Source organism: Antechinus flavipes, chromosome 1, assembly GCF_016432865.1.
Source record: "Antechinus flavipes isolate AdamAnt ecotype Samford, QLD, Australia chromosome 1, AdamAnt_v2, whole genome shotgun sequence".
Taxonomy (NCBI): domain Eukaryota; kingdom Metazoa; phylum Chordata; class Mammalia; order Dasyuromorphia; family Dasyuridae; genus Antechinus; species Antechinus flavipes.
In genome coordinates, this window is record NC_067398.1 from 36,849,050 (window position 1) to 36,876,793 (window position 27,744).

The 27,744-nt window shown below is 33.5% G+C and overlaps 1 protein-coding gene across 5 annotated transcripts in view; it reads left to right on the top strand.

The window, feature by feature from the left end:
- CHL1 (cell adhesion molecule L1 like) overlaps positions 1-27,744 on the top strand; it is a 291,442-nt gene that overhangs the window by 40,359 nt on the left and 223,339 nt on the right. For all 5 annotated transcript variants that reach the window (XM_051980967.1, XM_051981004.1, XM_051980995.1 and 2 more), the window contains exon 2: positions 20,072-20,153. The gene's annotated coding sequence lies outside the window, so the exon portion shown is untranslated. The remainder of the gene's footprint in view (positions 1-20,071; positions 20,154-27,744) is intronic.

Consider the following 27,744-nt stretch of genomic DNA (forward strand, 5'->3'; position numbering starts at 1 on the left):
TTGCAAAGTTGTTTTTAGATGACAGGCAATTTTTAATAATCAGAGCAGACATGGAGAAATAGTCAATCATAATAGTTAAATCAGTGAGTTGACAAGCATTAATTATTTATTATCACTTACTATGTTCTATTCCTTACAGTAAGCACTAGAGATATAGAGAAAAACAAACAGCAACAATATCTCCTATTCAAATAATTTAAAGAAAAAAGTTCCTACCCTCTGAAGGACCTTCCAGTCTAAAAGGGAAGACTACATGTAAATAATTATTTAAGAAACAGAATTATTGCTGTTGTTTAGTCCAGTCAAGTCAACTTCTTGTGACCTTCATGGACCATAATGTCCATTGGATTTTCTTGTCAAGAATACTGAAGTGATGTGTCATTTCCTTTTCTAGTAGATTAAGGCACAAATAAAACATATATAGATAAATTAATAGGTCATTTCTGAGATAAAGTATTATTAAGGAAAATCACAAAAGACTGTCTGTAGACATTTTAGTTGGGACTTGAAGGAAACCAGGGAGAATAGGAAATACATATATTGGAAGAGGAGAATATTCTATGTATAGGGGCTAGGTAGTGGAAAATGCCTGGAAGGAGAAACAGTATATATACAAGGAAGAATAAGAAGATCAATTTCACTGGATCACAGAGTTTGAAAGGTGGAGAATGGTGCGAAGCAAGTGGAAAAATAAGAGAGGGTCAGGGAGTTTTATATTTACAATATGGGATTTTATATTTAATCCAGAAAACAGGGAACTAACAGAGGTTATTGATTAGGGAAGTGAGATGGTCAGAAAAGTTTTAGGAAGAAGATCAATCTGACTGCTGAGTGCAGGGTAGGGAGATTGGAGTAGAGAGAGAGTTGATGCAGGGAGTCCAACCTAACCAACTATTGCAAGGATCCCAGTGTGAAGTAATGGCAGGCTATACCAGAGCGACGACAATATCAGAGTAGAAAAGAGGCTGTATAAAGGAAAAGCAGCAGAGACAAAACATAGAGTAGCGTAGGCAGCAAATGTATTTTGGTATTGTTTCGTTTACCAGGTTTCTACATATTATCTAGAAGCATGTGACTGTCAGCAGAGAATTAATTTATCACTCTGTCTAAATTCTGTTCAAAGATTTACTATTTGGATGAAGAAGAAATTGTACAGACTTGTACACTTGATATCATGCCCATTTGAAATCCTAGGTTCAAAGAAATTTAGTTTTAGAGGGAAAAAAAAAAAAAAAAAAAACTTGGAACTCAGTGAGCCAGTTTACATGGAATAAGAAGCTCTTGGAAAGTGCAATGATTTGTCCCTGTTGAGATAGTGAAGGTAATGTTGGTGCCATCTAAAATCCAATATCCTGGGTAAATGCTCCAGTACTCTCACTATAGTTATAAGTCTGTGTGAAACACAATGAACCACATTTAGTAAGAGTATTGAATAAGGTAGTATCAATTTAGCTTTTCCATTAGTAATTATTATTGTAGCTATTTGAAGACAAGACATTTAGCTCATCTAACTTAGATACAAGATGATTAAGATTTATATTCACAACCAACATTTATAGCATTTAGATGCATTCATTCTTCCATTCATAAATTCATCCATTAACTAAAAATCCATCAAGCACTAATGTTCTAGATTTTAGATTCTAGGTTCAATAATAGGGATTCAAACACAGAAAGGAAACATGTTCCTATCCTTAAAGACAGATGGGAGTTGAGGGGGAATAAGTACTTGTATTTCTCTATTTCACTCTATTTCAGGGGTAGCTAGGTGGTATAGTGGATATAATACCAACGTGGAATCAGGAAGATTTGTGTTCAAATTCAGCCTCAGACACTTGCTAGCTATGTAATCCTGAGTGAGTGACTTCACCTTATTTGTCTCAGTTCTCCATCTCTAAAAATGATCTGGAGAAGGAAATGGCAAAGCATTACAATATTTTTGTCAAGAAACAAATGATGTCATGAAGAGTCAGACACAATGAAATGATTTTGAAATCCTGTGCTAAGTGATTTGCCAATATCATCTTATTCAATCTTCCTAAGAAGTTGTGAGATGAGTGTCCAGGGAGCTTATATTCTATGTGAGGACTGGAGGAATGGATGCAGAAAACAAACGCAATACAATAAAAGTCTGAGGAAACAAATTCAGGGGAGGCTGAGTGACATTTCTAAAAAAGGAAAAAAATGGTAGAATAGCCTTACAGAAATGGTTCATAAATTGTCTTGTGTATGACCAAAAGGAATTGCTTTAAAATCACCCAAGGATTTTGCTACCATAAAAACAGATGCAAAGGACATGATGTTTAAAAATACATATTCACCTTAGGGATTATTAGCAGTATGATGATTTACTTTACTCAGCAATAGTTCTGTGACCTTTTACAATAATTGTTTTGAGTTGAAAATGTCCATGGCTTACTGGACCTTCTGAGAAAATAAATGCCTTTTTTTCTGCAGAACAAAACAATATCCACAGAAAGGAATGTTGTGTGTGTGTGTGTGTGTGTGTGTGTGTGTGTGTGTGTGTGTTTATTGAGAAAGCTTCATGTTGAAAGGTTTATAAAACAGAACAGGAGGCTGCCTTTTGTCTTGTCAAAATATTTTCTTTCTGAACAAGAAGGTGCAACTTTTGTCGTCAAAAGGTAGAATTCACATGACATTTCCCCCCATCCTCCATCTAAATATTGTAGATGAACAATTCTAACAACAGATATTTGGGAAGGATTCATACATATTTAATAATATTTTTTTCATGGGGAAAAATATAATATGGTAAGTGTTGAAGAGAAATCAAGATATCTAATAACAATAATATATTCCTTTATCTTTATCTCTTTTACCTGTGAGATACCATTCTTTTAGTCTTATCTGGGACTGAGCTTTTTAAGACATCTTTGATTTTTTTTTTCCTGCTGCCTTAATTGCCTCTCTAAAAAAGCTATGTCGGGAGCTCATTATGAAGCAGAAACCAACTGATAAATTAGTTCCTGGAAGGTTTGTGTCTAGTATAGCACTGTGCATGTGGGCACATAATAAATATTATTTAAGGCCTATGGTATAGTAATGCTCATGCCCAACAACCCGACTTTTGCATTGCTCTGAGGTGCCTTTTGCCTGGAGTTTTGGCTTTCTGTGCTGAGGATGAATTTACTTTGGGATTCTAAAATTGCATTTCATTTAATAGGGGAATGATGTCCAACAATTTTGCCATGAACTCTTGGGCAGACTCTGGATTTCTTCTCAGCATTAAGTTTTTAAAAATATAAAATAAAATATGTGTGGTTACAAAGAAAACCCATTATCTCTGAATATAAATGTTAGTGGAAGATGAAGGGGAGAGGGGACATGGAGGGAAATTTGCCAAATGGAATCTCAAAGAGTTAATGGTTAGAAATGTTTTGAGAGAAAGGAGATAATAGCTAAGTGATACCAAAACATAAAATATGAGCCTTCTGTTCAATAGATTTCTTCTCAACTGTATGCTGTCTGTTCTTAATTCTTGCTCAATTATTTTCTTCTTCTTGACCTTTGCATTTTAATTGCTATATCTTCTCTTCCCCTCCACTGCTTTCAAGTGACTCTTCCTCCAGTATATTTATTTCCTTTTTTGTTGTTGTTGCTTTCTCCTTAAAACAATTTCTTATTGCAACCTCTGAACACTCATGTGCTTGCTATCTGCAGTGGAGGTAAAGCAAATGAGAAGAGAAAAATCAATGTCAGAAAGGATTCTGGCTTATTCTCACATTCAGCGACATACCTAGAAATGCTGTTACTAAGGGCAACGACTACATTACACTGAAAATCTCTTCCCTGTCTCTGTCTATGTTTCCCTCTGTCTCTTTGTCTCTCTTTGTCTCTCTCTTCCTCTGTCTCCCTCTTCTACCCCAGTGGAGATTTATTACACATTATATTCTTTGGGCTTCTATCCTTTTTAAAAATTTAATCCATCTAATTTCTATCTGATTTTCTGAAAATGTATTTATAGGCATTGATGATATAAGAAATGAATGTGAAGGGACAGTTTGACTGGATTTGATCTATAATATAATAACCCTGTAGACTGGAATATAGCATTGAGACTCAGACAATGAGATTATGCCTCCATTAATGATGTTATTGGATATGTAGTTCTTAGCACTAAACTATTTTGCTTTTGTTAAGAATTTTGTTCCACTTAGGCATATGCAAATAAGATATAGCAATTCTATTAGAAGAAAAAGGCTAATGCTCTTTTTTCAGGTGATACACATTTTTTGAATATACTGTGCTTGCTCTATGTGTATCAAAGCATCTCTTTACCTCTTAAAATTATATTTATTACAATGAACAAAATTTATATGCACAGAGATGTACGTGCCTGACTATAGAGTCAGGATATATTAGTGAAGTAATAGAATTTTTTAAATGGTTCATTAGCCCCCATGAAACCTCTGGAATATATGATAGCCAGAGATTTCTGGCATGCTCTTAAGTGAGACAAAGTCAGCAATTTTAATCTATAAGTTTCCAGATTTTATTATTTTTTATAAACATTTATATAGAATGTCCCTAAAGTCTTAGAATAGTTTTAAGCTTTAATAGTGTAGAGCATTTTTAAAGAATTAAAGCTTAAAAATATCCTCAGACTTTTGGTACAGCCTATCTTTATATTTATATATGTGTTAACTATTATATCTATCCATCTATCTATGTATCTATCTATCTCTCTACCCACTGTCTTCTTGTCTAGCTACCAATTTCCTTAAGCCCCTCCTGACAGGATCATTTTGTTCTCTTTATGTGAATTGCTTGCCTTGTGTTCATAACTAGCATGATAGTACACTTGAGCATATGTTTATCACATATGGAATGTAATGGCAGCTACATCAAGTAAAAATTCTTAAAGGGAGAAAAATATTCAAGTCCAGACATTCTCTAGGGATCTCATTAAAGTACTAGTTCCTTAATGCATTGCACAGCATAATAGTGATCAGCAACCCTGCAGTGTGCTTTCCTGATAGGTTAGTTTATACAGGATTAATTGTCTAATTTTGCAAGCAACCAGTGCGGTGAACATTGATTTTTGCATTAGCCTCATGTATTGCTTTCTGGGAATTCTGCTCTTTTTAAAGGTGATTTTGGATTTCTGTTTTTATTAATTATAATTTCTACCCTACATGTTCTGTGTTTGATACAATTTATTAAATTCTTTTATAATCTTTTTTTCTGATTGTTAAGTCCCTTGGAAACTTCATTAATTTAGAGCATTGATGTGTAAAGAATGACAAGAGCAAATGTAATTTGCAAAACATTCTATGAATAGTCACATTCTATATACTGCTATTCACTGGAAAACATGAAGATTGTTCTAGACTAAATGAGCATTTAAAAAAAAATCTTCAGCTTTTCTAGTTAATATTAAATAAGTGATTAATTTAGGGAACAACAAAAAGTAAAAATATCTTTCAAAAAACTGGAAAATCAATAAGAGAATCCTATAATTTCAGATAGGATAATTCAAATTGGGAAATATGGGCACCCATCCTTCATTCTGCATTCATGATGCAGTTGGGATAAGAAAATATTTGGTTAAATTATCTGGATAATTGTTACTAATTTGGTTAATTGTTAAATTAAGAACAGTCAGCAATTGTTACAATTGATGTGAAAAGACATAGCTCAAAAGCAGATTTCTTTTTTTTAAATCATAAAGTTTTCTTTGGGATAATGTTACAGTGATTATATATAGCCCAAAGGTATCCTTAACCATTGTCTCCAATGTATTTATATATGAAAAAATTAAACTAAATAAATACTGCATTTATAGCTAAAAAAGTTATATTTGAGCATAGAGACTTGCATATAGTAATTATTTAATAAATGCTACTGGGGTGATAGTAAATATATTTAATTCCTTCTTCTTCCTCTGCCATTCTCCCACTAGACTTTATAACTCCAATCACCACCCCCACCCTTCTCTCAAAAATCAGATAACCATCCTTACTTTCTCAGATAAAGGCAAGAGTGTAAAAAAGGGATGGGGATGAATACAGTTATGTCATTAATATTGGGAGTTTCTCCCAAAATTGATTTGTACCTTCTCTAAAATATATTGCTTTAGTTTCTTAGATCACTGAGTTTAAATGACTTGCCTACATTCACATAACAATTGTGTGTCAAAGGTTGTTTGACTTTCCTTGTTTGAAGGTGAGTCATCACTAAACTATCTATTTAGCTAAAATAGAAAAATTTTAAATCTCATAATTATACACACAAAGAAGTGTTGTAAATGCTTTCCTAAGGAGCTATTATGATAAGGAGACAAACTCAGACAATTCAATGTTCTTTACCAAATATTTATCAAAATAACCACTATAAACAAAGCATGGTTGAAAAAACGTAGAAAATAGCATAATTCCTGCCCTCAACAAGTTTATAGTTTGATATGGGAGGTATGAAATACAAATGCACATATGATTATAGAGTAAAAATAGCAAAAAGTACAACTGAGATGTTTGTTTAAAATGTAATAAGAATTTTAAAGAAGAAAACATGATATTTCCCTGCAAGATAGGAGAATGAGTCAGTTACTTGCAAAATGAGGTTGGTCCAAAACAAAAGTATACATTTTGAGCGTTTCTGATAGATAATGAAGGTTTTAATAATTATTATACTTCAATATTCTCTTTGAGTCAAAGAGAAAATCAGGGTGAACCTCTTACCTTTCTCCATCTTTTATGTGTGTCACATCAAATGAAATGGCTTCTGCTGAAATAGAATAAATTCCAAGTAAAGATGAGTTTTATATCTAAAATGAGACAAGTACTGACTTTGGCCTCGGACCTGAATTCAAACCTGGCCCCTGATTTTGTGACATTAGAGAAGTCACCTAACCAAGTATTCCTACCACATCAGACACTCTACTTCTTTACTCCATGGTACTCCCATGAAAAGAAAAAAAGAAGTCTCTTCCCCCTCACCTTAGATTCCCAGCTTCTCTAACTTCATTCAGGACTCAAATCCTACTTTTTTCATTGTGATTTTCCAGTTGTCAATTTTCCTTTTCTACCCTTCTTCCCCCTTCCTCTGAAATGACATTTTATTTATACGATAACTAGTGTGTGTGTGTGTATTTACATGTTATGTGCCTCTTTGGAGTATTATCTGCTTGGTCATAAAAACCATGATTTTCCTTTTCTATTTTCAGCAGTTAGCACAGGTTTTGACAAATAGTAAGTTTTTAAAATAGGCTTGTTGAGTGGCTGACTTAATGTATATAAGCTTCAAACTTCTCATTTGCAAAAAAAGAGAATGTTGAATTAAATGGTTTTTGAGGTCTTTTTGAGATCTAAATCCACAATCTTTTAGATTACTATGACAAATTTTTTTTTAGCTTTCTTCTACCTACTATTGCATTTTTTATTATTTTAGAATTATATGTATCTATTTTCTCTAGCATTGCAACTAGTTACCTTTTCACCCAAGACGATAGTATAAAGTTGGCTATATTCCTTTCCCAGTGGCATGGCTTGGCATATTTGGGATGGTTGATTCGTCTTTCCTAGCAGGAGATCATGTTTGGGGTAGTAACAGGGGTGACTAGTAGGCATGGGAATGGCAGGAAATTAAGATACAGAAAACCGAGTTTTAACAGACTTTATATGTCCTTAGGCAAATCACTAAATATTCTGGGCCACAATTTGCTTTTCTTTAAAATTATATGATTATATAAGAAGACATTTCAGGTTTCTTCTAGTCCTAATAGCTTTGATGCTATGTTCTTCTTCTCTGACTGCCATTCCTGAGCATCAGAAAAGAGAAAGCATCATAATGTTGACCTACCAGGGATAATCGTTGAGCATTTATCAAAATTCGGGCCGCAGGCCATTAAAAGGAAGAGACACAGCCAGAAAGCTCTTTTACATGTAGCTGATTGAAGAAAAGGTGTTCCCCGTTTCCACCCCTCCCTTCAATTGCTGAGTGAATGCAAGGTATTGCAGAAGACCTGGAGTGAAATCCTATCTGTGATACTGAACAGGCCTACGACAATCATTTTCTCTCTCAGCCTCAATTTACTCATTTCTAGGATGAGTTATTGTTGTTAAATCATTTTAGTCATGTGCACTTCTTGGTGACCACATTTGGAATTTTCTTGGCAGAGATATTTGAACGGTTTGTCATTTCCTTCTCCAGTTCATTTTCCAAATGAGCAAAAGAGAATAAACTGAGTTAAATAACTTGCACACAGCTAGTAATTATCTGAGGTCAGACAACTGAGGAACTTAGGCCTCCATGACTCTAGAACCAGCAATTTATCCACTGAGCTATCTAGATCCTAAAGTATCTCAGTATTCTCTCCAAAGTTATCAATGACTTCATAACTGTTCAATTTAATGGTCATTTCCCTGGCTTCATGGTTTTTGTCTTCTCTGTGACATTGCCATTCTTGACCAAGTTCTCTACTGGTTACCACCTTTTTCCTCTACTTTCATGGCATGGTTTTCTCCTGATTCTTTTCCTCCTTATTTGACTTGTCTTTCTCATATCTAGAATATCATCTATGGCTTCACCCTCAGATCAGGACTCCAGAGCAGTTACCTCCTTATCCCAACTGAAGATTTTCTCTTGATTCTTTTCCCAGATGTAAAAATTCTGAAATGAGAATCTGCCCTGCCTTCTCATTATATAAATCTTTGGTCTATTTGCAGACATGCTTTCTGCTGTAGACCCCATTTGAGATAGAGGATTGATAAAGGTATTAGGCATTGGATCTAGGGTCTCTAGACTTATTTTTCAGTCCTCTTTACTAGAGAATATTGAGTAAATTATATGAAAGCTTACTATGTTAGAATTCTTAAAGCACTTAGAAAATAACTTTAATTCCTACAAAGACAAGTCTATACAAATAGCACATGGAGGAATTCCCAGTGTATGTGAAAGTGGGAGATTTTAACTTTAGGTTCTAAGTTGTCAAGGTGATCCATGTTTCCTTTTTTTTTATTCCAAGGAAATAAAGTGAAGACTAAATACCACCACCACCACCCTCTCCCCCCCCCCCCTTCTCTCTCTCCCTCTCTCTCTTTCTTTGTGTATGTATGTGTGTGTTTTGGATTTCATACTATACATAAGACTTCATATTAGTATTATATTGTCTCTATTAAAATGTTCACTTTTAATATCTTAGCTTATTAATATTATTTTGGTATTGTATAGCTGAGTTGGCAGCAAGTTAATTGGAGCTCTGTAGTAACATGCTATAAAGAATGCTTTTGTCTTGGTCTCTGCCTCCCTAAAGATATCTAGCTGTCAACTGATGATGTGACCCTTGACTTCAAAACCAGTCTGTTCAGTATAGTCTAGGGCAACTATAGAGACTTTTTTTAAAGGAAAATTTTATAGAGCAACAGAACTGATTCTGTAGCATCTATAGCTAGTAAGTCTCTTTGTCCTCCTCTGCTTCTGATTGATGTTCTGATATTTATGATAATATGAGCTAGTAGAATGATTTAATTTGGCTCTTTGAATCACAGAATTAAAGATGCACGCCACCTTGCCTGCAAAAGGTCACATAACCAGGCTGAGTATTTTTAGTAAGCCTTTCTTGAAATAGCTTTTAAAATGTTTGCTTCCCTGAGATGTTTTAGTTTACATTGCTCTGAGGAAATTTTAGAGTTTTGTCATTCTGTTTATTTTGCTTGTACCTTACAGGAAAAGGGAATGAGAACTTGAATTTACTATGATTAAAAATTATTTCATTTCCATGAATAGTTTAAGAGCACATTATTCTTATAGAACCTTGCCATAATTTTCTCTGTCATTGACCCTCTATATTTAAATGTCATTGCCCAAGTGTAGAGGAAGTTATGCTTTTTTCTATAATAATTTATGCAAGCCATGCTGATTAACTGGCTTTTTCAAAGAGATTCATGTGAAAATGGCGGGTGATTCTTCAAGCTGCATATTTTCTGAAAGGTCTGTTTTATTCTCTAGATCAGGGGTTCTTAACATTTTTGCTCACTATAGACCTTTTTGTCCCTGATGAATCTTAAGGACTACTCATAATAATATTTGTAAATAGTTGAAGACATGCTAAATTTCAACTATAGCTTAGTGAGAATAAGAATGTATTTTTCCCATTTAAGTTCACATACTCCTTGAAATCTAAATGGGTTTCTTGAACCCAGGTTAAGAACTTTGCTCTAACTCAAGTATTTATGAAGTAGATGTACACTGAAAATGGAAGGAAAGAGACACAGTCAGAAACAGTGAATGAGAAGGGGTGGGGGGAGGAATGGGGAAGGAAAAAGGTAGAGACAGAGAGACAAAGACAGAGGCAAGAGACAGAGAAAGAGAAAGAGAAAAAGTTAGAGAAAGACAAAGATAGAGAAAGAAAAAGACAAAATGAGATAGAGAAAGAGATACCAAGATAGAGAGACAGAGACAGTGAAATAGAGATAAAGATAAACAGAGGCACAGAGACAAAGTCAATGAGACAGAAAGACAGGAGAGAGAAAAAAAGAAAGAGTTAGAGAGAGAGACAGAGACAGAGAGACAGACAGAGACAGAGAAAGACAAAGAGATAGAGAGACAAAGATGAGAGTGAAAGTGACACAGAAAGACAGAGAGAGATAGGAAGAGAAACTAAGAGAGACATACACACAGAGACAGAGAAAGAGAGACACAGAGAGAAAAAAGTGAGAAAGTCTTTGGTCTGGTATTTCCTACTCACAGATTTTTGGCAAATCTTTACTTCCCTAAGAAATCACAGTCTTAGAGTCTTAGGATCTTTCTTTTGAGGTCAGAGAAGATAACTTCTCTCATTCTGTGGATTTAAAACACACACACACACACACACACACACACACACACACACACTTCAACCTCCCTGATGTCAATTATTTTTTACTTAATCCTAATAATAAGATACTTTCTGCATAAAAGGCAGCTGCTTTTGTTTCTAACTATACATTTAAATATTTAAGAAAGCTAACACATTCCTCCTAAGCAGACTCTCCTCTAACCAAGTATCTTGAGTTCTTTCAAGTATTTTTCACTTCAGAAAACTATAATCTTCCATTTGAGCATATTTTTTGTTTTTGTTTTTTTTTTTTTTTGTTTTTGGGGGGTTTTTGGCCAAGATCTCTCAAATTGTGGCACCTAAAGCAAAGCACTGTATCTTTAGTATAATATAACTAGTATATTTACATTGGCAATATCCTTTCACTTAACCTGACTTCTATTAAACTACTGCATAGTTTTTTTGTTTGACAAACATATAATAATTTATCATATTGACTCATGTTGAACTGTATGTTTAAAACCAATACAAGTATTTCACACAGACTATACATGTAGTACTTCTGTGGGTCATCAGTATATTATAAGCAACTACAATATGTCAGGGACTGGGTCAAGTGCTGGGGATACACTGAAAAACAAAAGACATTCCTTGCTTTTCCTGAAATCACAGTGTAATGGGGAGATAATTTATAAAAACTACATATGAACAAAATATCTTCAGATTAAGTTGAAGAAAATTTTAAAGGGAAGTCACTAATATTAAGGAAGTCTGAGTGTGCTTCTTATAGAAATTATGGAACAGTAATTTACATGTATAGCTATCAAAATTATTATTTATTTCAACATATATGCCAGTATATTAACCATTTTGCTACTTGGTCCTAACAGATAATATATTAAAAATATCCCTCTATATATTTATTAAGTACACTTTCTACTTGTTTATCCAAGTTGTGCATAATAATGTTGAGCTGGACCAGATGAGGCTTGGAGCTCTATGCCATATATCTAGAAACTTTTTTCCATTACTCAACTTTTGGGGTCAGTATGGTTATTTTATCAGCTATAAATTCACCTAATTTTATTACCATATAAACTAGCTTTTTCCATAATTATGGTTTCATATGAGATATTGCTAAATGGCACCTTGAAATGGATCTAGACATTTTTTTCAAGTCAATATTCTTTAAAAAAAAGTTTTTTGGGGGGATGTATGCCAGAAGTAACACTACAATTGAATCTATAGGACAAGAAAGGAAGAAATTTGACAAAGTACTTTATGAATTAACATTGGAGAATATTAATGCTTTAGATGCTTACTCTGCACCTCTACTAGTCTCTATGTTCTATTAAAGTCTGTATGCTAATCCATCAGTTTATAACTGACACCTATAAATGCATAGTTCAGACTTTGTCTCATTTCATTGCAACAAGAAGCAATCATTGACTCTGCTGAGTTACAAAAGAAGAAAAGGGGAACGAGAAGTGTGGGGTGAGAATGGGATTTCCTTTTATTACAGAAGCTCTCCACTCCAGGGCTTCTGAAGCACCTCAAGGCTTCAAGGACACTGCCTAAAACATAACCTTCACCTTTCTTTAAAGCTACATAAAGAGAGAAAAGTAAGTCATTGATTTCTTAGAAAGGCTTCACAGAGGCTAATTAAAAATCACAAGTCTCCAAGAAACATTTGGCAAATAGAAAAGCCTTAAGGATGCAATGCAGGGAATAATACATGAAAATTGCTCATGATTGATAAATACAGGGAAAAAAATACACCAACCAAAATAATTCATTGAATTTCAATAGAAATTTAAGAAAAAAATTTAAATTAAAATTACAAGACAGATAATGCCTAAATTGAATAATCCCATTAGCAAACTACAAATTCTGCAAATAGGCAGGTGAAAGGATTCCAAATGTAAAAGAAAGAAAAGACAAATAACTATTTGAGACTATTGAGACTAAGAGAAGAGAATAACAAATTTTGAAAAGCAAAGATACTCAAGATGAAAACCTAAATTACATACTCCTGAAAACCTGAGCCTAATTGCCAAGGAAACAACGAACAAATTTTACCATCTAACCTTGGGAGCTAGAGATGGAATTTTATTGGAAGGTGATATGAAGCAAGGCATAAAATTGAAATAGAATTTGGATATGTTTAGAAAATAGCAAGCAAATCATTTGGAACAAATCAGTGGGTCCATATAAAAGACTGGTAAAAAATGATTGGGTGCCAATTGGGAATGCCAATAAAACATAGAAGTTCTGCATTCTAAAAGGAATTCACAGTCAGTGAAGTGAATTTCAAATGACAAAAGAAAAGGTCAACACTTCTTTTTTGCTTGTAAGTACATTCTGTTTAGTGAGAATAATAATTAAAATATTTCTAGAATGCTTCTTAAATAATTATTAAAATTTTGACTGATTCCATGTATAGATATTTTATATTATAAATGTTTGATTCATTGAAATTGAATAGATATATTTATCAATGTCCTTTTTTGTTCACAACTTTCAAGCAGTTCAATTATTCTTATATTTTCGCTTCTTGATCTGTTTCCCAGATGTCATTTTTCTTGTAGGATATTTCCCATTCTGTCCTATTTTTTCATTCTTTATAATCTCTTTTATTATTTCTTGGTCCCTCATAATTTCACTGGCTTCCCCTTGCCCAGTTCTAATTTTCAAAGAGTCATTTTCATCTTTGAGATTCTGCATCTTTTTTCTAGTTGATTAATTTTTTTTTGCATAATCTTGTTTTTCTTAGATGCTTTTGACTTTTTTTTTTTCCCTCAGTGATTCTCATTTCACTTTTAAATTCTTTTTTGAGTTCTTTGATAAATTCTCTATGTGCGGGGAGCCATTTCACATTATTCTTTGAGTTGGAAGCTCTTTTTATTTCGGTGTCATTTTCTGAAGATGAACCCCAGTTTTTCCTATTTCCACAGTATGTTTCTATGGTAGAGTTCTTTCTTCTTTTCTGGTTCTTTTTTTTTTTTTTTTTTAATAAGAGGTATTAGTGTTAGCATCTCTAATCCTAGAGTGAGGGAATGGGGGGATGGTGTCTTTGGCTTCACATTAGCTCTCCTCTCTGACCAAGAACCCCAAACCAAGAGCTCATTCTCCTGCAAGTACCCACTGCCAGAAGCGTCCCTCTCGCATTGCCTCCTCCCTCACAAGTGCTGATTCCTTCTCCCCCAGGGCAGTGCAGTACACCGGGGCCTGGCATTCCTAATCAGCCCAAATTCTCTCTATATTCTGGTTCTCAGACCTCATTCTACAAACAGTCCTGAAGGTGAAAGTCTCTGTGGTTCCTTTTGAAGTTCCAGTCACACCTAGCTAGCCCCAGGGCTCCCCACTTGCTCTTTCTAGGGAGCTAGCCTGGAGGTATTAGCATTTTAGACAGGTTAATCCTTGGCCCAAAGTCTTTCTTCAGAGCTTCTTGAGTTGTATCTGGGGGACCCCTGATCTGCCCCACGTCTTCTTGATTTTTTTACCAGTCTATGTTTACCCCGAGGTACAAATTTGTTTTATTTGTGGAGGAAATTGGAAGAGCTTGAAAATTACCAATTTACTGTACCATCTTCCCAGAATCCTCCTGGAATAAATATATTTACCATTCTAACAATGATACTAAAAAAAAAAAAAAAAAACCTTAGGTAGTGAAGTTTTTGTGATTGGAAAATGTGTGATTCTTATCTGTGTTGTTGCTTGAAATGTTTTGTTTTGTTTTGTTTTGTTTTGTTTTAAATTTACTTAGTGAAGCTGGCAGAACCTCAGGATTTTGCCAGGAAAACAAGAATTTTTATTAAGCATTCTCATTAAGAACATAAATAACTACACCCCTGAGAGTTAATCAATTATAAGAAAAGAAGAAAGAGCTATATCAACAAGTTATGTTATGATACCTTTATCCCTAGTAAAATCATTCTGGTTATAACCATGTTGTGGGAGGTTAATTCTTGCATAAGGAAATTGCCCATCTCCTTGGATTAGTAGTAAAATTCCAGTTCATCTGACTAATGTGAGCACTTGCTCACCCAATGGTGTATGAGACAGATAAGAGCTCTCCAGAATCACGCTGTTGCTGTAGGCATAGAGATAAGCATGGGCAGTCACTACTGGATAGATTGATGCAGAAACACAGAATCACATAAACACAGAATCACAGAGTTGGAAGGGAGATAGAAAGCCCTTTCCATACCCAAAGAAAGAACTTCAGCCATGACATATTGTCCAAGTGGTCATTCAGTCTTTGCCGATGAAAAAAATAAATAAATAAAAAACGAACCCACTGCATCATGAAATGATTTGTTTCGCTTGTGGATGGCTCTAATTGTTAGAAAATATTCTAATTGTTAAGAAGCATTTAACAACCTCAATCAGCCTTTTTGCAAAGTCCACCCATCTGCCCCTAAGTCTACTCTCTAAAGCCAAGCAAATTCAGTCCTTCCTACATATGACAGCAATTTTAATACTTAAAGACATCTTTCTTGTCCCTCTTAAGTCTTCTCTTGGTTAGTCTTCTCTCCATCATGCTAACCCTAACCAGTCATCTTAGTAAGACATGATATGGTTTCCAGGGAAACTGTAGCAATGAGTGTGGATATCTCAGCATGATCTTTCACTATTCATGGAAAAACAAGTCAGACACATGGCATATTGACACTAAGATAAAACTGCTGCCTCCTGGGAAGCAATGACAGCACGAGACACAGGATTATATGAAGTTATTTGAAAAGAGGTGACTCATTATAAATGTAATGGAAGTATTTATGAATCATAATTTAAAGAAATTTTCCAATTTACAATCATGAATCAAAAACTTATAAAATGTGTCTTCATACATAATTTATATAGGATAGATGTAATTATTTTTTGCTTGTTTATTTATCTCTTCAACAAAGGATTCTTTATTTGGAAAGGATAGTTGAGAACTGATACCACAATATTCATTATACAGATTAGTAAACCAAAGACATTCAGCAGTCCATAGGATCAGAAGTCTAGAACTATAATAGACTTTGCCAGCTGATTAATTCAGTCCTTTCACAAGACAACAGAAGAAAAGAGAGGTTAAATGATTTGGCCAAAATCACCATGGGTATTAAGTGATAAAAATAACATGTGAATCCAGATTCTCTAAGGCTAAGCCCATTGCTGTTCATGCTATACCATGCTAACTGTTTTTTGCACAAAGCTACCTCTTTGACCATCATGGAATACTCATGATAGTGTGAGCATCACATGGAAACTATTATTATTTGGTGACTAGAGAATTATTTTCTGATTTCTTTTGACATCATGAATGTATAGAATTGAAAAGAATTGTGGCTTAATTATTAAAATCCAGCTTTAATTCATTAAGGGCATATAAGAGGAGAGTATAGGGGGAGAGTATTACTGATATCTTAAAACACAGAAGACATCACACAATATTTTTTGGGAGGAAAAACTGAAGAAGGAAAATCCTTTGATAGTGTCATAATTAAGTGATTACATGACATGAAAATTTTATATTAAAATGATTGCACATGTCCAGTTCCTGTTCTTATCCCTATCTTTTGTCACTGTAGAGCTTAATATTGTGCCTTTGGTCACAGAGGTTTTTATCTCCAGACCCCCATTATCAAATACTAAATATCTCCACTGGCAGTCCGGGGTTCATCTTAAATTGAATATGCAAAATTGAATGAATTTTCTTCCTCCCTATCTTCCTCCCAACTTCAAAAACTAATGCATCACTGTTGTAGTCATTAAAATCATCTTGTTTTATAGCCTACCACCCTTGATTCTTTCTCCTTTTCCTTTCCCCATATTCTGTTTTCATATCTTCTCTAGTCTTCTACTTATTCCATCACATAAAGGCAACCCTTTCTTTACATTAAATCAAATTTGACTCAAATTCAGGCCTCCATCTTTTTTCATCTCCTAATTGGCCTCCCTGATTTAAATCTTTCCCCAGTCTAATCCTTCCTCTGCTCAGCTATCAAGATAACCTTCCTAAGGTATAGGCATGGTCATTTTACTTTTTAAATTAGCAATCTTCTTTAACTCCCTCTAGCTTTTAGGAAAACATATAAATTGTTCGACCTAGCATTTAAAGTTCTCTTTAGCCATCTTCAATCTACCTTTCCATTATTTCATATTATTCTTTTTTATATTCTTTTTTCCAACTTAAATGACCCACTAGTTGTCCTCCAATGCAGCATTACAATTTTCATCTTCTGGCCTTTCAGATTGTCTCCCATTTTGATTGTGTAGTTTATCATTATGTTCATGTCTTAGAATATTTAGTTTTTTTAGCAGTCAAGTTCAGATGCCACTATCTTCTCAAATCCTTTCATGACCCCATTAGCTGTTAGTGAGAAAAAAAAACATTTTTCAATAGCTCAATAGTCACTTATTTGCATGTATTCATTCCTTAGAACATAAATTCAAGGAGAGGAAATGATCATTTTTCCTATTATCTTTGTGTTTTCCTTGCTTTTTATACATTAGATACTTGATAAATATTCGGTAAATGGAATGGTGAATTTAGAATTTCAGATTTAGAGTACTGGACCTTTAAAATGCCTTCGTTTTAAAATGTTATAACTGATCCCCAGAGAGTTGAAATATTTGTCTCTGGTTATATAGATGCCAACTCACAAAGTTAGGATTCATACCCAGGTAAATAATTGAATGAATGAACAATGAATGAAAAAATAATGAAAAAAAAACATTTTAAGAGCTAACTTTAGGAACTGTGCTAAGCTATGACTATAAAGGGACAAAAAGAAATACAGTATTTACCCTAAAAGAGCTTTCATTTTCATGGGGAAGGACAATGTACATAGTAGAATCATAGGCAAGATGAAATATTTTATCTAAATAGTTATGGAGATAATTATGTATTTATAGGAGAATGATATATCCCATCCAAGAATAATGGAAGAATTGTGTGGTTCATCTTCCAAAAGTGGAGGGATTGATAGTATGAGGAGTATGAAAAGTTAGGTAACTTGGATTATAAATTCAACTAATTGTAACTCAGACCAATGCAAGCCTTAAAAGAGGGTTAAAGAACTGAACAAACAGTATAAAGCTTACTCTTACTTGTGTATTTGGTGTGTGATTCACTCTGGAGCATTCCCACTTCTCATGAGAATCATTGAAAAAAGGATTCTTCTATCTCTCTAAAAAGGCATTGGTTGTAACTCTACTTTTGGACTAGCTTATAACTGGAGAAGTAATGGGCAGTGGCAGTTCATCCTAGGATTATTCCTATTGAGTTTCATGGGGTCTTTTAATAACAACTAGAAAGTTGGAAAGTAAATAACTAGAAAATAGGTAATAAAACAATACATATTTGATGTTGAGTTGGAATATTCATATGGGAGAGGCATTAATTATTTTTGTTGGACGAGAGAAAGGGCAAAGGGACTTTGCTCAAGATATAAAATTCTAGATATGAAAAATTAAAACCCTTTGTATGGATGGCCAGGCAGTTGGAGAGGCTACGGAGGAGAAAGGTAATGAGTAGAGAGTAATCATAATATCCTATATTTAGAGGTACAAAGGACCTGTCCTTTGATGACCATTTTCAATTAGCTTGATGCATTTAGTAGATAAAATTAAGAATAAAACATATGTATATTATCAATCCAGTGGAAAAGGGCCCCATTAAATTCTTTATAGTACCTTGTGTGGGTGATATGCAAATATTTCTGTTTATTACAATTGAAATAATCACAGTGTCAGTAGTAAACCCTAATGGGATTGAAATGAAGCCTCCAGAGAAAAGAAGTAAGAGAAGAAACTTAGTTTAGTGTCAGTTGGTCAATTGGAAAGTGATAGGGACTATTCACATTCTTTCTGGGGTGAAATTCTGCTTTTCAGTATATTCGTGTGAGGCAGAGGGATCTGTTTATACTTCTTGGCAACAGTTTTTGAACTGAAGCCAAACTGAGAGATTGTCAAGGAGTAAACAGCAAGAAAGTAGGTTGCTTGCATATATTAGTCCCTGAGTTTCTTTCGGGCCAGAGGAGATATTGTAGCTTCTACAAAGATTCTTAATTGGCAATCTCTCTGAAAACACTGAGTTATACAGAGTTTGATTATTATGGATATAAGGGAGCAATTTAAGACAACCCGTAGCCTAAAGCCTTTGAACCACTTTGAAATTTGAGGCTTCCTTTTCACCCCAAAGAAATAAGCATATGTTTTCGACACTACACTTGGAATTGGTGAAAAGCAGAAAGCAGATTTCTTTGCAGACTTTTTTTTTTTTAAAGTTGATAGTGATCAAATTTTAGAAAACCATCTTGTCCATTTAAGACAAAATTAACATGGTTCTAGTAGTAAGAGACTTAGCTTGGTGTTAATAAACACAAGACTGCACTAAGCATAAAGAAGAGTTGATTTTAAGTCAAGCCTTTACACAGTGGCAGTTTGACTATGGTCACTTAACCTTTTCTTGTCCTAGACAGCTGCCCCAGGCCAAATGCAACAAATGAGTTACTCTTCTATCATGAATCAGTCTGCATACTAGTGGTTTCCCAAAATAATGAAATCACAAAGTCTAGATCAAAAATGAAAAGTAATTGTTAAGATTGAGGATTCATGACCTTTGGCATATGAGGATTTATATATAAATGTGATTTATTTCCATTTAATCATGTACATTTTATTTTATACATTTAAAATATTCTTTTAAAAAGGGGGGCATAGGTTTTTAACAGATTGAATACTGATGCCATGAAGCAATATTTACAAATTACCTTTGGAATTTGTAAGCTAAGTAATACATGTTAAGGACAGCAAAAACATATTTAGAAACTCTCATGAAGAAACCAAACTGATTTTTTTGTTGTATTTGTTTATCTGTCAATATATCTATCTATCCAGTCATTCCTCTATTATTTCCCTATCTATCTATCTATCTTTATATATATATATGTATATATATATATATATATATAAAATCTAAGTATCTATATTTCTATGTATCTGTTTTTGTTCTAAAATTCACAAAGCAGTTTCATCTGATATGAAAATCCAGGACAGGATCATTTCTGCAATATTAAAGGGAAATTGATACATTATTATTAGGGAACATTTTGTTCATATGCAAATGTACTCAGTATTATTGTAATAGATCTATAAACTGATTTCTTTGGAAAGAAAGAAAAATGGACGAGAAAGTGATTTTTATTCAAGGTACGAAGCAAAAAATGGTGATGTTTGAGAAATCTCTCCCAAGATTATATTTATTTCCAAATTTACAACTTTTTAATCTCTCTCTAGGTGCTGTAAACTGAGAACAATGATCCAGACATAAGCCTGCAGAGAAATTTCATACAGAAAATAAAAGAAGTTCAATTTACTGGTAAGAATAGTTTCCTTAATTAAATACTCAATGTATTTTTCAATAAGCTTAATTATTGTTGCAATATGTTGAAGATAGGAACAACTTGAGGGCTATAAGAATATGAAATAAAACAGATGTCATGAAGCTGTATGCATAAAATAATAGGAGGACACAATTTGTGCAGGAAAATTATATAATGTCTAAATCTTTAAAAATATAAAATGATGGGTGGTTATTCCAAAGCAAACTATTTACTCAAGTATTTTCTTTTTCTTTTCTTTTTCGTCTCTTCCTTCTTCTTTTTTTTTTTTTGACTGAAGAGTGTAAACAAGAAATGTTGGGAATTGTAGTTTTTACTGGTCAGAAAGATGAACAGATATGAAGAGAAACCTGAGAATTTTGGAACTTCACAGAGATGTGTGCTAGCTGTGGGATACTGAAAAGTAAAAGGAACTATTATTGAAAAGTGAATTGAATGCTTCACATTTGGAGCCTTTTTTGGATCACTGATCCATTTAAGGAATCATCTGACTAGAAACAATTTGTTGTATGCTAGAGGGTACCTGTATCTACTCTGGCACAACAAGAAACTGGTGAATTTATCCTTTTGCCACTTCTTCCCCCGTCTAGTCTTACTGCTTCCAGCCTAACAGACATTGCTAACCCTTTGAAGTCCCATGTTCTTTATTGAACCCTGTTTATTTTCTGATTGGAATTTTATAATGGGCTATGTCTCTAGATCAATTGAGTTGATTTGAATTGCCTTTGGAGAAATTAAGCAGGAAACTGGGGACTAAATTTTTGGTACCAGAACAAAGGGGAATGAATCCTTTACATCAATTGTCCTATATTAACTATGAGCTTCCTTCTGGTGAAACCAAGAGAGATTTCATTAGATAATTTCAGTCTCTTTGAATGATGGAATGTAGCAGTGGGAAAATTCTAGTATAGAAAGTGAGACATATCCCTTGATTCCCTAATATCATATCTTAGATTTGTTTTGGAAAGCATGCCATGTAATACAACTCAAATAGATACAAAGTATCCCAGAACTTACAGATGGGAAGGAGAACAAGTAGGTTCTGGGTTTACTGTTATAATCTAAATCAATACTTCTGGAACTTTTTTCAAATGCAACCTATTTCACCTGAGAAATTTTTATGTGCACTTGGGCATATAAGTATATAAAATAGGTATACAAATCAAACATTTACTGATAATAAATAAAAAAAGTAAAACTCTAATTGGGTATATATATATATATGTATGTATGTATGTATATATAATCTTATTATTTTTTATTTATTTATTTATTAAATATGAAAATAAATTTGTATATTAATGAGATGGATATGATTATTTTTGCATAAATAACTGGATCTTGGAATATTTAATACTTTTTACTGTTACCTTTTTTTGTGTGTGATCTATACATTCAGTTATATGACCCTATATGGGGTTGCCACACACAGTTTAAGAAGTTTTGGTCCAAGTCATCATGTTAGTAACTAGTCATTTCCTGTTTCTTTGAACATGATCCTTGTCATGTTATTTGGAGGTCTCCATGCTCAAGACCTCCTGTTCCTCTTCTGAAATTTGAATTTATAACTATGCTTATTTATCATTAATTAACTATAAGAAACAAATGAAATGAAGTTTATTTTTTTTAAGTAAAATATAGTGGAAACAGAAGTAAGTTCAAAGAGAAATACAGACAGGCAGGACAATTTTGAAAGTAACATAGTTAAGTACTAAGTACAAAGTTGTTACCAAATAGCAACAAGGAGATTCTGACATTCTCTGCAAGAATTGGATTGGTTGAAAAACAAAACCCACCAATTTGGAGGCAATAAAGCTTTGTTGAACAATCCAGAGGGCCCTCAATTCTTTCTCCTATTACTTCTAAGTAAATCTTCTTTTATTAACTCTTTAATGAATTAGGAGTATCTTCTTTCATTCCATTATTAATCGTGTCACTAGGAAGCTTAACTGCATCTCAACTAGCTCAGAAAAATTCTTTTGCTCCCTCATTTTCCACTATGCTACAAGATCTCTCATGGGAATAGTATTATGTTCTATTAATAACAGAAATTCTTGACATCTTCACTGTTTCTGTGGCTATATGAACTAATGTTTGGCTTTCCCAAAGTGCTTTGTCTTCCTCAATTTTTTTTGATGAATTGCTATTTCTTTTGTTCCAATTGAGGATGAATCAAGTTACTTTGTCATTCCAAAACTAATAATTTTCATGGAAATGTATATGTAAAATTCTCAAACAGTAGGAATCCTATGTTGTTAAATATTTACAATTCATATTGTATTTATTCCTTAAATTTCACTCCAACACTTGTAATTTAATTTGTCTGCAGTGCTGCTTCTTTTAAACATAAACAATGGCAAAGCAATGTGTGCTGCTACAATGAAAATTCTTATTTATTTATTTTGGAGAATGATGAGTAACCCCTAAGTCTCTGATTACATTTAAATACAAGAATACCTTGTTTTTATAATTTTTCCAAAATCCAATTTTACTTTGATATTTTAGTGCATTTTTCTTTAATTACATGTTAATTATTTATCATACTTTGTACAAATGTATAAAATATTAATATGTTTACACATATATACCTATATAATGTGTATGTAACTAGATTAGCTAGATAAATCAATGAATATACTTTTATCTCATTCTTTTAGTTAAAGTACTCACTATACTTCTAAGAAGAAGGTATAAAGAAAGAGGAATAAATAAATAAATTTGTGACAGTGATGGGAAATCACATTGAACAACTCCAACACACCTACTGAGCATGACATGCACTGATGGATTGATGGTTTGCATTGTGGTTTACAGCTCCATTTATTGATTGTAATGGGCTTCTAATACATAGGAAAGACTATATATGCTGTAAATCTAGGTGATACATGGACTACATAGCAAACGAAGTCTAGTACTTGCATTTAATTCTGTTCAAACTGTTTTGGTGTACAGAAGGGTACAGCTGGATTCCTTGGATTAACAGATACCTTGGATATTGAATATTTTAAAAAAGAAATCTTTACAGGTACAGAGGATTGATTCCTACTATCAGCGAGTAAAACTATTCTTGAGGATAATTAACTTCTAAACCATTAGAGAAATAATAACACTAATGCAAAAAAAATTCTATAAAATCAAAATCTCACACTAAAAAATAATAGATGCAAATCATTAAAACTAAGGTGTATAGAAATGCTAAACCTTTCTATTCAATAATTAAATCTAGGATTTCAATATTTCTAGTGATGAGACATTAACAATGTATTAGAAGATTCCATCACATGCTAGAATACTCCATATTAATATTTCATGCTATACATATTTCATAATGATAATTCTGTTTTGTCCCTTTTTCTCTATCCATGATTTCCATACAATATTTCTAGCTCTATGCCCCTGCTCCACAATTAATAATTCTTTTTCATATTTGATGTTTACACTTTTGAAATATTTATGGGCTATTATCATGTTCCTTTATTGTTGTTTATCCAGGGTAGGCATATTGAGAACTCTTTCATTTCCTCACCAGCCAATCACTCTAGTCCCTTTATCATACTTTTGCCTATTATTTGGATTGTCACCAGTTTGCATTCATAAATTAGAAAGCAAGGTGCCAAAATCAGGATTTTTTAGTTGCATGAAGAAGATCTTGCATGAAACATCTTTAGAGAAAATTTCAAGCTTAAAGATAGTAAAACTCAGGAAGGATTAAATAGGGAAGCAAAGCTAGACCAAAATGTTGCATAAAATACATACATACATATATATATGCATTGTGATTTGCATTCACTTCTGAGAAATGTCAAGATTAACAGAATAGAGGAGGGGGAAGAGTAATTCTTTATAGAATGTGGAAATGTTCCTTTTTCCTCACTTGAATAATATAACTAATATTGAATCTTCTATAAGTTTCATTCATACCCATATTGATGCATGATATAGTTGGTAATGAATAAATGTTTACTGAATTGAATAATTGAATTTAATTGATGTTATTTTATTTTATTAAACACTTTTTCTTGTCATGCATTGTGTTAAGTACTGAGTATACAAAGAAAGGCAAAAACAGTACCTGCAGTAAAAAAAAAAAAAAAAAAAAAAAAAAAAAAAAAACCTCATATCTATACACTGGGAAATATCATTCAAATAGCTATCCATGTAAATAAAATAAATGTAAACTGAAGGTAACCTCAATGCTAGAGAAAGCACTAATATTAAGGGAGATCATGAAAGTCCTCTTATAAAAGTAGAAATATTAGCTGAGACTTGAAGGAAGCAAGAGAAGCCAGTAGGTAGAAAAAAGGAGGAATAACATTACAAGCACCAATGAAAAGCCATAGAATTGGAAATGGAGTATTTTTTTTTTTTGGTCAGTTCAAAAGTTGTTTTTTTACAAACACATGCAAAAATAGGTTTAGCATTCATCATGCAAAGCTGTGCATTCCAATTTTTTTTCTCTTCCCCCTTCCTTAGACAACAAACACTATGATATGGGTTAAATATGTGTGATTCTTCTAAACATACTTCCTTATTCATTATTCTGTTAAGAAAAATCAGATCAAAAGGGAAAGAATAAACACAAGAAACAACAAACAAACAACAACAACAGGTGAAAATACTATACTTTGATCCACATTCAGTCTCCCTAGTTCTCTCTCTGGTGCAAACATTTTTGCATATGTGGATTCGTTCGCTCTTTTATGATCTCTTTGGGATACAGACCTAGTACACTGGATCAAAGGGTATGTGCTAGGGTATGGGACCCTGCTAAGGGGGAGTATAGAGGCCACATCAATCTTTGGTGAACCGTAACTTTTCTGCCACATTGCAGAAATGTTTTTGTTGAGCAAAGAGCAATGATAGGTGATCATGCGAATGGATTTGGTCTGAGGGTCACAATGTAGTTGTTCTTAAGCAGGGATGCCTTAACAGGGCTTCTTGCCTGTGAGTGGGTTACTAGAATGCTCGATTGCTCTCCTCCCATTGGCAGATACCATGCACACACAAAGCCTATGAACTGCTTCTCTGAATGGTGAATGGTGTTCACATACTGGTCATGTTTGCAAAAATGTAGATCAACAAGGCTGTATGGCATAATAAACAGGAGCTCTTTTCACACTCTATGAGTCTCCCGCCTCATTCATCTCACCTCTGAGATCAAGGACTCATATACTTTGATTTCTTAAGATGGCCACAACACATAAGGACAGTTGTATTGTTCCAAATTCCTCTCCAGAATGGTTGAATTAGTTCACAACTGGAAAAGGAGTATCTTGTTCAAGGAAAGGCAAGGGGCCAGCCTTGGGTCCAGAATGTGGAAAGCAAAGTGAAAGAAACTTAGAAAAAATAAGAATAGATCAGATTATGATCAGTTCTTTCAATGCCAAACAAGGTTACATACGTATATATGTATATGTATATGTATATGTAAGTATAGATCTCTCTCTCTTTCTCTGTCTCTGTCTCTGTCTCTCTCTCTCTCTCTCTCTCTCTCTCTCTCTCTCTCTCTCTCTCTCTCTCTGTGTGTGTGTGTGTGTGTGTGTGTGTGTGTGTGTGTGTGTTATATAGGAGGGAGTCACTGGAATTTATTGAAAAGGACTTTAACATAGTTAGATCCGTATTTTAGGAAGATCACTTTGGAAGCTGAATGGAAGCTGAACAAGAGTAGGGAGAGATTTGTAGGGATTCATTATACTAGTTTAGGTTTGAAGTGTTAGTGGGTTGGTGGCAGTGTCAAAGAAAAAAAAAGTGGAGAGCATATAAAGCATACAAAAAAAATATGAGAGCATACAAAGGTAGAAATGCTAAAACATTCAACTAATTGGATATAGGAAGTAAGAGGAAGAAAGGATGTGAGTATAATCTTTACTGATTGGGGAAATGGTTATGTCCTTGACAATAAATGGGAAGTTTGGGAAAAGGAATGAATATAATGCATTTCTGCTTCACATTCCTATCTACAGTAGCTTTTTGAACTTTAACTTCATTACACATTTTTGTTGTTATTTTTACTATTCTTATATATCAGGAAGAAAATAACAATCTCATTTTTTCAAAAGAGATTGAGGAGCTTGTGATGATGGTGGTAAATATGAGGTCACAGTAAAGAAAATAGCAAAATAAAGTTGTAGAGTGAACTAAACCAAGCACAGCAACATTTAAGTGATGGATTTTTAAGGTTAATGTTTTTTGGATTATTTTGGCATTAAACTAGACCTTCAAAGAACAAATATATCATAAATGAAGAAGTCCATGACAGCTCACTCACATGACTTTTTAGAAATAAATCCAGTAGAAGGAATATAGGTGTTATCCAGAGTAGAATGATGCCAAGAAATCCTATTCAAGAAAAATATCATAAAACATCAAATAAAATTTTCCCTTCCCTGGAAACTGACTTTTGTGGAATAGGTAGTTATTGGAAGGGCAGCAAGGTAATGCAATGGATAGAGCATATAGGCCTATGAAATGTCAAATTATTCCTGTGTCATTGCCAAGAAATCCCAAATGAAGTCATAAAGAATTGGAATAACAGCAACAGTTTATTGGAATATATTAGGACACTAGTCTAGATATAAAGAAAGAATATGTCTAGAAGAGGTGTAGGGGTTTGAGAGCCTTCCATTTGAGGAGGAATTAAAGAAACTGAGGCTGACCAGAGAAGAGAAGACTTATGATGACTTCCTGAGATATGCACTGCAAGAAAGATTAGACTGTTGGTCCAGTTAAAAAAAACAAGAAAAAGATATTAATAGATATTGATAGACTTTCTTTAATCTCTGGGATAGTAGTGAAGTAGTAGATTATAGGGTGTTTAATCTTCTAGTTTTTCTAGCTGATTTTTTTTCCTACCTGTCTTTTATTCCCCAGCTTCTTAAATCCCTTATGGGAATCTCATAACTGAATGTGGGGATAATGAAATTAAGATTTATTATCACCAAATATTTGATTTGTCTACTTATTTTATATACCTATATACTAGAATCTTATTAAAAATTGGGTGGATATTCTGGTGAACAATCTGGAATTATGGCCAAAAAGTTATCAAACTGCGCATACTCTTTGATCCAGCAGTGCTACTACTGGGCTTATGCCCCAAAGAGATACTAAAGAAGGGAGAGGGACCCGTATGTGCCAAAATGTTTGTGACAGCCCTGTTTGTAGTGGCTAGAAACTGGAAAATGAATGGATGCCCATCAATTGGAGAATGGTTGGGTAAATTGTAGTATATGAATGTTATGGAATATTATTGTTCTGTAAGAAAAGACCAGCAGGATGAATACAGAGAGGACTGGCAAGAATTACATGACCTGATGCTAAGTGAAATGAGCAGAACCAGGAGATCATGATATACCTCAACCCCAATACTGTATGAGGATGTATTCTGATGGAAGTGGATATCGTCAACAAAGAGAAGATCTAATTCAGTTCCAATTGATCAGTGATGGACAGAAACAGCTACATCCAAAGAAAGAACACTAGGAAATGAATGCAAACTGTTTGCATTTTTGTTTTTCTTCCTGGGTTATTTTTACCTTCTGAATCCAATTCTTCCTGTGCGACAAGAGA